The sequence below is a fragment of the Schistocerca piceifrons genome, chromosome 4, assembly GCF_021461385.2.
Source record: "Schistocerca piceifrons isolate TAMUIC-IGC-003096 chromosome 4, iqSchPice1.1, whole genome shotgun sequence".
NCBI lineage: Eukaryota > Metazoa > Arthropoda > Insecta > Orthoptera > Acrididae > Schistocerca > Schistocerca piceifrons.
Window position 1 is genome coordinate 142892940 of NC_060141.1, and position 11556 is coordinate 142904495.

An 11556-nucleotide genomic window follows, 5' to 3' on the forward strand; every position below is an offset into this window, starting at 1 on the left:
TTTATGAAATAAAATTATGTGGTCCACTGTATCAAATGCCTTTGGTAAGCACAAGAAACTTCCATGCAGATGGTCACCTACGTCCAGTGCCTCAAGAATGACTTTTGTAAGCTGTGTAATAGCCAATTCTGTACCTCTTTTGGGGCCTGAAACCCTGTTGTTCTTTGCAAAGAAGGTTAAACTTATTTCGATACTGCATTCACCTATTTTTAATTACTTTTTCAACAATTCTGGAAATGGTGGACAGTAGGGAGATTGGTCTGTAGTTTTCTACATTTTTGGCATCACCATTTTTAAGTATGGGTATTACTTTTGCTCATGTAAGAAAACAGCCAAATTTGAACGATTGATTGATATTTTTGTTTTTTATTGGAGCTCTTATGAAATTTACACGTTCTTACAGGACACAAACTGGGATTTCATCGAGACCAGTTGATTTCTTATATTTTTATAGATGTATAACATTTGTGACGTCTTTCTCACTTACCTCATAGAGTGCCATAGAGTTTGGTGGATGGTTCTGGGTGGGTAAGACATAAGTGTCTGGAAAGTTGTGTTGCATTTTCTTAGCAATGCTGTTTAAGTACACATTTACGAAGTCAGTTATTCCTTTTAGGTGATACATTTGTCTATTTTTGTTCTTAATTTGTGAATTCAAAAGTTTTTGCCCTGTGTCTGCTGTTTCCCATTTGATAATATTCCAGGGTGCGTTGCTTTTGTTTTCTGTCAGCAATAGTATTTTATGGTTTGTGAGTTTTTTAGCAAATAGTAGTACATTTCTGTAGATTCTCTCGTAGTTTTTATAAAACTGCAAAAAGGTTGGGTCAGTCTGTCTATTTTTGATTGAAGCGAGATACTGAAGAGCTTCAGAGGAGTTTTTGATACCTTTGGTTTCAGAGGAGTTTTTGGTACCTTTGGTTAGCAATATAATTTAAAGATATGGGAACTGGATAAACTGAAAGAACCAGAGGTTGTACAGAGTAGCAGGGAGAACATAAGGGAACAATTGACAGGAATGGGTGAAAGAAATACAGTAGAAGAAGAATGGGTAGCATTCAGGGATGAAGTAGTGAAGGCAGCAGAGAATCAAGTAGGTAAAAAGACAAGGGCTAGTAGAAATCCTTGGGTAACAGAAGAAATATTGAATTTAATTGATGAAAGTAGAAAATATAAAAATGCAGTAAATGAAGCAGGCAAAAAGGAATACAAATGTCTCTAAAATGAGAGCGACAGGAAGTGCAAAATGGCTAAGCAGGGAAGGCTAGAGGATGTAGAGGCTCCTTTCACTAGGGGTAAGATACATACTGCCTACAGGAAAATTAAAGATACCTTTGGAGAAAAGAGAACCACTTGTATGAATATCAAGAGCTCAGATGGGAACCCAGTTCTAAGCAAAGAAGGGAAAGCAGGAATGTGGAAGGAGTATATAGAGGGTCTATACAAGGGTGACGTACTTGAGGACAATATTATGGAAATGGAAGAGGATGTAGATGAAGATGAAATGGGAGATGCAACACTGCGTGAAGAGTTTGACGGAGCACTGAAAGACCTGAGTCGAAACAAGGCCCCGGGAGTAGACAACATTCCATTAGAACTACTGATGGCCTTGGGAGAGCCAGTCCTGACAAAACTCTACCATCTGGTGAGCACTATGTATGAAACAGGTGAAACACCCTCAGACTTCAAGAAGAATATAATAATTCCAATTCCAAAGAAAGAAGGTGCTGACAGATGTGAAAATTACCGAAAAATCAGTTTAATAAGTCACGGATGCAAAATACTAATGCGAATTCTTTACAGACGAATGGAAAAACTGGTAGAAGCTGACCTCGGGGAAGATCAGTTTGGATTCCGTAGAAATATTGGAACACATAAGGCAATACTGACCCTACGACTTATCTTAGAAGCCAGATTTAGGAAAGGCAAACCTACGTTTCTAGCATTTGTAGACTTGGAGAAAGCTTTTGACAATTTTGACTGGAATACTCTCTTTCAAATTCTGAAGGTGGCTGGGGTAAAATACAGGGAGCGAAAGGTTATTTACAATCTGTACAGAAACCAGAAGGCAGTTATAAGAGTCGAGGTAGATGAAAGGGAAGCAGTGGTTGGGAAGGGAGTGAGACAGGGTTGTAGCTATCCCCGATGTTATTCAATCTGTATATTGAGCAAGCATTGAAGGAAACAAAAGAAAAATTCGGAGTAGGTATTAAAATCCATGGAGAAGAAATAAAACCTTTGAGGCTCGCCGATGACATTGTAATTCTGTCAGAGACAGCAAAGGACTTAGAAGAGCAGTTGCATGGAATGGATAGTGTCTTGAAAGGAGGATATAAGATGAACATCAACAAAAGCAAATCGAGGATAATGGAATGTAGTCGAATTAAGTCTGGTGATGCTGAGGGAATCAGATTTGTAAATGAGACACTTAAAGTAGTAAAGGAGTTTTGCTATTTGGGGAGCAAAATAACTGATGACGGTCGAAGTAGAGAGGATATAAAATGTAGACTGTCAATGGCAAGGAAAGCGTTTCCAAAGAAGAGAAGTGTGTTAACATCAAGATTAGATTTAAGTGTCAGGAAGTCGTTTCTGAAAGTATTTGTATGGAGTGTAATCATGTGTGGAAGTGAAACATGGACGATAACTAATTTGGACAAGAAGAGAATAGAAGCTTTCGAAATGTGGTGCTACTGAAGAATGCTGAAGATCAGATGGGTAGATCACATAACTAATGAGGAGGTATTGAATAGGACTGGGGAAAAGAGAAGTTTGTGGCACAACTTGACTAGAAGAAGGAATCGGTTGGTAGGACATGATCTGAGGCATCAAGGGATCACCTATTTAGTATTGGAGGGCAGTGTGGAGACCAAGAGATGAATACACTAAGCAGATTCAGAAGGATGTAGGTCGCAATAGGTACTGGGAGATGAAGAAGCTTGCACAGGATAGAGTAGCATGGAGAGCTGCATCAAACCAGTCTCAGGACTGAAGACCAGAACAAACAACATATTTTTTCTGCAGTTCAATGGTATGCTAAGTTTTGGGGAATGCTTCCCCAAATTTTAGTTTAAAAATGGACGTGAAGCTATTAAACATTTTGTTCACATTCGGTTCTGCATAGACTTCCTCCCACCCTTCATATTGTATTTTAGATGAAAATTCATGCAGGTTTGACTTTGCGAAGAGACCTTTGTGGACTATTAATTTAAGGGGGTTTTGTACACAAAAATTTACTTTTAATATCTGACACAAATACTCTGATAAGCCTAGATCTTGAACATGTATATAGCATTTTTCCTGTCTGTATCTGTTGCTACATGGTCTGTCAATGTAGAAGATTGTTTGGTTACTCTAGCGGGACAGCTTACAAGTGAAGTTTTGGCCATAACTGTACAAAACGTTTAGATAGGCATGGCTGACATCAGCTGACTTCATCATATTGATATTTAGATTATTATGCTTGTTTTTGAGCAAGATACTGTAGCCAGTGTCTGATTTAGTTTTGAGAAAATAGCATCCCACATCACCACACAAATTGCCATTAATTTTTTTGTTCTGTTACTTCAATAGCTGAAAGTTCAAGATGTTGATCAACACTTAATGCAGTAAGATCATTTCTGTCTTTAAATGAAAATACCTCTCTTCACATAAATACATGAACCCCCCCACCTTTTATGGAGAGTCCACTGTAGAAACAAGCAAGTTCGTATGAGGCTAAGGCTAAATATGAGATTTCATACTGTGTGCACCAGTGCTTCGTAATATACACAGCTGAACTGTCTAATGTTTGTAAATTTACCTCTAGTTGCTGAACTTTGTTTTTTATGGATTCTATATTCTGGTGAAGTACTGTTAAACATTTAGTTGTACTTATCGTGGTGCCCTCCTCCTCTTTGTGCTTGATGTTAAAAAATCTTTCAGATGGTGTGGGGGCACTGTTGTCTGCCTGCTTGCTACACTGTGTGTTTCACTTGCTGTTGTTTCCTTTTCTTCTGGTGGAGTTGCTCCTCAGTCATCTATTGCTGCTGTTGCTATTGGTTGTGTAGATGTACATGTTGTGAACATTTATTTGCCGCTGTAGACATTGGTTCTAGGTATTTTATTACTGCTGTTGCTGGTATTGTTACAAATGCTCTCCTGTGTTCTAGCCGTGCCACAGCTAGATTTGTTGGGCAGGCAGGGATTTCTATGACATTGACAGCCTTGCTAGTGCAAGATACTTTGCAGATCTTTTTTGCTGTTGGCAGTGCAGTTGTGTCATATTTCTCACTTCTAGAAAAAAACACTTGTTACGAACAATTTGATCCTTTGGTAGATTAATGATTTGACCCACTTATGTAAGTGCATTCTGTGTCTTGTAAAGTGCTTTCTTTCCAGCTCACTTAGGATGACAAAAACAGCATTTAATGTGGATTGACAGGTCTTTTTGCAAGCCCTGTTTGCTTTTTGGATCTCTCTGTTTACACATGACGATTCAATAAGGTCATACCTATATGGTATGCCTAGCACAATTATTTTCTGATCCCCAAATGTACCAAGTGTCTCTCTTAATACTCTTGTTGCTGCTTTCAGTTCATTTCTATATGCATCGTTTGCGCCGCCTACTATCACGGTACGCTGGTTTTGCGACACACAATTACTGTTTTTATGGTCATTCAGTATTTTGTCTAATCCTGCTCCAGGATTCACCACACTTGTCGCATTGAGGTCTTGTTGGTAACGAAAATTTCTGCTATTCCTCTGCCGTGGCTGTCAGCAGGCAACACTATACTAATGCTTTTTGGTAACCCTTTGTTTACGTTGTTGCACTGCTAGTTTACCTTCACTTCGTGACAGCTGGTTTCTGAAGCTGTATTTCGACATAATGACTGCATAGTGCATTTCTTTACTGCCACTACAGATCGAAGTGATTTATCTGGATTGCCAGCCTCTTTCGTTTCAAGTTCACTGTCTAAGAGTAGACACTGAAAACGGTTTCTTAAGGGTAACTGGAAGCTGTCTGAATTAAGTTTGGGTTTTACACAATCCTTTGGTTAGTTGTAGGTTTGGGAATTTCCAAGTTCTTTTTGTGATGGTGTAGATAAGTATTTCACTGTATTTTCCAGCAGCTTAACGTGTTCCTTTGCGTCTTTCTGCAGTGCTTCACGGTTAGAACGGCACATTTCATTTGCATTCATACGGCCGTTACACATTGTTCCATATGCACACGATATGCTTTCTTGATTCACTCTCGAGAAAAAATGCGTATGATACCACTTATGCATCACTAAGTATATTCTAACACCACTTAGTACGATTTTATTGCATAATATGCAGTTTACGGACGCTAAATACTCGCGATTTACGAAAAGATTTTCTGTTACGTCTACACATCTTGCTTATGCTTAGTCACAGGCGCTAAGGTATTACTGCGTATCAGATTTGAAATTCACTTTATTGAAACTGAACGTTAAAGGAATATTATAAGTGTAGGTACAAATATATTTAGTTATATATACTTTCCTAAATTATTAATTTGACTTTTTTGCTAACTATCTGAAGCGCTACAGCCATATTACCTTCTATTTAATGATTAGACAAAATTGAAATAGAGGTTTTGGATTAGGTTACAAGCATAGAGAATCATGCATTCAGCGGGTAATCCGGATTTCCACAGGAATGAATTTCTTAAATGTGCATCCCCCCCCCCCACACACACACACCATCAGTCGCTTAAGTAAGCTTACAGGTGCAAATACCCCACCTGCACATTGTTGTGGCAGCTTCCACATACATTACTAAAGCTGCAGCGTTTTCTATTTTCTTGCACATGTCAGTTTCCCCCACCATCGCATGTGAGCTTCAGCAACTGCCGATAGGTGGATCTGCTTTCATTTTGCCTGGTTCAATCGGCAGAACACATCTAGAATTGTTTGTTTATGTACATGGAAAGTTATCGTCGTGCCAAAATAAAGGGCTTGGGATGGTAAGAAATTTTGTGGCGTAACTGGGAAATTTGTCAACTCTCGCCCGTCCTCAAATAAATATGATCAAATCTAGGGCCTAGCTGTAGACTTGGTCATAAAAGTCGCTTGTCTTCTGTTCACTGCAATGTGAAATGTTACCACTTGGAGCGCTAGCATCCCTGCAGCGTTCTGTCAGCAGTAGTGTGTTTGTAAACATGGTTGCGAAATTTAATTTGTGTGTGTGCTGTCAAGTATAAAATTAATAGAAATGTATCACGATGATGAGGCGCTTTATAGCTTGAGGCAACCTGAGTACAAAAATATATTAAGAAGACTGGAGAGCAACAAAAAAAATTGCTGAGGTGATTAGCCATAAGATATGGTCCAGGTGCACTGCTGACGATGTAAAAAAGAAAATTAATCCAGTCTTCTTGATCTATTTTTGTACTTAGGATGCCTCACATCTTAAAGCGCCACATCAGCTTCATACATTTCTATTAATTTTGTAGTTTTGGGACACAAAACGTATTTATTACTTTGATCTACAATAAAAGTAGTTCTTAATGCAAATAAAGTGTATTGAACATTTATTTAATTTCAGATATTGGTTCTTTTAGTGTTTTATAAATTGCTTCACACATTTCAGGTATTATTTCAGTTAATGTTCGAGTGCTGTATTGTAAGGTAGAGTAACTCTCTCCTGTAGTAAGACATGTTACTGTGAGCCTGTATTGTGCAGATATAGCAGTTCTTAAGTGAGTATTGTGTGGTGTGATACAACGAGACGTCCGCCCCTGGTAGCTGAGTGGTTAGCGTGACGGAATGTCATACCTAGAGTGCCGGGTTCGATTCCCGGCTGGATCGGAGATTTTCTCCACTCAGGAACTGGGTTTTGTGTTGTCCTTATCATCATCATTTCATCCCCATCGACACAAGTCGCCGAAGTGGCGTCAACTCGAAAGACTTGCACCAGGCGAATGGTCTACCCACTGGGGGGCTCTAGCCACACAGCATATTTTTTATACGTATGACGAGACACTGCACTGAGCAAATACTGAAATGTCATCCATTCTTAAGCAATTTATGTACGACTTGTTGATGTCCTCCACTAGAAGTTCACGTAACAAATTTTGGTGAATGCCTTTATCGTCTTGTCGAGCCGTCCACCTGTGTAGCTGAGTGGTAATGTACCTGCTTCCCAGGCAACGGGCCCGCGTGCGATTCCCGGCTGGGTTGGAGATTTTCTCTGCTCCTGGGCTGGGTGTTGTGTTGTCCTCATCATCACTTCATTCCCATCACCGGCATGCAAGTCGCCCAGTGTGGCGTTGATTGAAAAAAATACTTGCACTCGGTGGCTGGACTTCCCCAGATGGGGCCTCCCAGCCAAAAATGCCATACGATCGTTTCATTTTCATATCGTCTCGTCTTAAAACCCACGGCTTCACCCAGATACATATATCCCTCCCCCCCCCCCCCTACGCCTATCTTCCAAATGCGTACACAGTGCAATAGTGGTACATGTAACTGCTGTGCATAATAAAAGTTGTTGTCAGTCATCTTGAACTTTGGCGAAAAATGTGATGACAGTGTAATACCCATTGTTAGCGCCACCTCAAATGTCTTTGTCAAACAGATTTGACGAATATTTGATCATATCTTTGTCAAAGAAATATGACAGTGTAATACCGGCCTTAGTAAAATATCATTTTTTCAGGTGACAAAATGGATTAGTTGTATTGTTACTGATAATGTGATCTTGTTGAGAATCATATTATTGCAGAACAGTCAATGCTGTGAAGGCGTTTTTTATCTCAGTACAATGAAAATTTTTTGATTTAGTCATTGAGTGGAAATAAAAGATGAAATGGAAATTTATTCGTGGTTTTAGAGGTTTAAAACTACTCTTGACTCTCACTCAAATCCTGTGCAAATATAACAGTGTTCGTATTGGCGCTATCATTGAGAAATGGGTATTATGCACAGCAGTACAAAGTTTCATTACTAAAATTAAGTACTGCTCCGGTAAAACAGGCGTATTTTTACAGCACTTTCGCCCAGTCAGAACCTGGACTGACTCTAAGAATAAAAGCAAGGCTTAACTGTTGAGGCAAAAACGTTACATTCCGATCTATCTTCAGTGTGTTCTAGGTAACATAAAAATTTAGAAACAGTGCCCTTCGGAATGCAGTACATACAGTATAGAGCAGTGACTAGTTATCAGATGTTACAGTATTACCTGGAATTCAATGTAAGTTAGCACAACATCTTACGTGCGTGTGTTAGGCTTTTGTACAGAGCCAGAGATATGGTCTAAAAAGATTTAAAAATTGGTTTTACTCGTTTTCGAATGAAATGTCATCCTCATCAGATTGCTTCCGTTCCCAAACAATATCTACAAGCTGCTTATTTCCATACCTATCACTAATGCAACCGACTCTTGTTCGCCAACGTCAGTATACAGTAAGGTAACAGGAGACATGAAATAACAATATGCACTTATACAGATGGCGGTACTATCGTGAACACAAGCTATTAAACGACAGTGTGTTGGAGGAGCTGTCATTTGTACTCAGATGATTCATGTGAAAAGATGTGTGCATCTACATAAATACTCTGAAGGCACCATGTGGTGCGTGGCGGAGGACCCCCTGTACCACTACTAGTAATTTCTTTCCCTGTTCCATTCGCAAATAGAGCGAGGAAGAAACGACGATCTATGTGACTCCATATGATCTCTGATTGCTCGTATCTTATCTTCATAGTCCTTATGCACAATGTATGTTGGCAGCAGTAGAATCGTTGGCAGTCAGCTTCAGATGCTGATTCTCTAAAGTTTCTGAGTAGTGTTACTCGAAAAAAAAAAGCCACGTTCTCTCCAGGGACTCACATTTGAGTTCCCAAAACATCTCTGTAACACTTACGTGCTGTTCGAACCTACTGGTAACAAATCTAGTAGCCCACCTCTTGAATTGCTTTGGTGTCTTCCTTCGATCTGTTCCGGTACAGATCCCAAACGCTTGAGGAATACTCAAGAATAGGCCGTACCAACGTCCTATGCACGGTCTCCTTTACAAGTGAACCACTCTTTCCTAAAATTCTCCCAATAAACCAAAGTCGACCATTCGCTTACTCTATCACAATTCTTATATGCTTGTCCCATTTCCTGTCGCTTCGCAACGTTACACCCACACAGTTAAACGTCTTGACTGTGTCAAGCAGGACACCAGTAACACTGTATTCAAACATTACATGTTTGTTCTGCCTATTCATGGGTATTAAGTTACATTTTTCCACATTTAGAGCTAGCTGCTACTCATCACACCAACTAGAAATTTTTTCTTAGACATCTTGTATCTTCCTACAGTCACTCAACTTCGACACCTTACTGTACACCGCAGCATCATCAACAGACAACTGCTGATTGCTGCCTACCCTGTCCGCCAAATCATTTGTGTACATAGAGAACAACAGTGGTCCTATCACACCTCCCTGGGGAACTCCTGACGAAACTCTTGTCTCTGATGAACACTCGCCATCGAGGACAACATACTGGGTTCTATATTTAAGGAGTCTTTGAGTCACTTACATACTTGTGAACACATTCCGTATGATTGTATCTTCGTTAACAGTCTGCACTGGGGCACCATGTCAAATGCTTTCTGAAGATCTAGAAATATGAAATCTGCCTGTTGTCCTTCACCCAGATTTCACAGTATATCATGTGAGAAAAGGGCAAGCAGAGCTTTGCATGAGTGATGTCTGAAGTGACTATGGCTGCACGACAGGAATTACCAGAGACTGAATGTGGAATGATAGACCTAGATGCATGGGACATTCCATTTCGGAAATGGCTAGGGAATTCAATACTCCGAGTTCCACAGTGTCAAAAGTGTGCCGAGAATACCACATTTCAGGCATTACCTCTTACCATGGACAATGCAGTGGCCAACGGCGTTCACTGAGATCAGTGGCATTTGGGTGGAATTATCAATGCTAACAGAAAACCAACACTGCGTGAAATAAATGTGGTACTTAAACGACGAACATACCCTTTAGGATAGTGTGGCGAAATTTTGCGTTAATGGGGATATGGCAGCAGACTTCCTTGCTAATAGCACATCACCTGCAGTGCCTTCCCTGGGCTCATGAACATATGGATTGTACCCTAGATGACTGGAAAATTGTGGCCTGGTCAGATGAGTCACTATTTCAGTTGATAAGAGTTGATGGTAATGTTTAAGTGTAGCACAGACCCCAACACACCATGGACCCAAATTGTCAGCAAGGCACTGTGCAAGCTCCTTAATGGTGTGGGCTGTGTTTACATGGAATGGACTGGGTCCTCTGGCCCAAGTGAACCGATCATTTACTGGAAATTGTTATGTTCAGCTGCTTGGAGATCAGACTACGATGGAATTTTTATGGATGACAATGCGCCATGTCTCTGGGCTACAATTGTTCGCAATTGGTTTGAAGAACACACTGGATAATTTGAGCGAATTATTTAGTTACGCAGATTATCTGACATGAATTTCATAGAGAATTTATGGGAAACAGTCGAGAGGTCAGTTTGTGCACAAAATCCAGCACTGTTAACACTTTCGTCATTATGGACAGCTATAGAGGCAGCATAGCTCAATATTTCAATAGGGGATTTCCAACGACTTGTTGAGTCCATGCTATATCGAGCTGCTTCACTACACCAGGCAACAGGAGGTCTGATACGGTATTAGGATGTATGCCACAACACTTGTCACCTTAGAGTATAGAAGGTGTCCATAATTAAACGTCACGGAAAAACATTAACGAAAGTTTTACCTATAGATGCTGATGTAAGCGTTTAACGTAAATGGCGTTGGTTACAAATGACAGACGAATCACAATATGACGGCTATGGTTTGAGCTGCGTATAACACCATGCATGATGATTAGTGAGCTAACTCAGTATGTTCAGCAGTTACCAGTTGTGGCTTTCTTAGTTAGGTATGTCAATCCAACACAGCAAGGTTGTATCATATCAGATGGGTTAAATCGATTTTTATTTGTTCTGAAGCCAAAAACCGCATAAAAAGCGAAATAACATTAATTGACATAAGATTCTCACTGTCGTGAGACTGGCGCAAGACATGTTCAATATGCTGTCCACCGTTTTGTGCCACAGGTTGAAGTCGAGAAACAGCACAGAGCGAAATGTCGTGTGGGTCATGTTCAGAATACATTACACATTGTGTGCCTGCAATTGAGCTACATGCATAACTGAGTACCAAACAAAAGATCTTTCAGATAACCCCACAGCCAGAAGTCACACGGATTAAGATCAGGTGATCTCGATGACCAGGATGTAGGGAAATTACAGCTTATAATTCTAGCATTAGAAAATGTCTCTGCAGAAGCCACTTCACTGGCGGTGCAATATGTGGAGGAGCGCCATCTTGCATAAAAATGCCACACATCCATGCTATTGAAAGGTTGGAACGATGCTGGTGTTTACCAGAGATGGTACAGATAACAGGACCCAGAGGACTCATCTACTCGAAAAAAGGTGGCTCTACGATAAATGAAGCCGTCAATCTGCACCATACAGTCAGAAGTGGTACCAGTAAATGCGCATGCA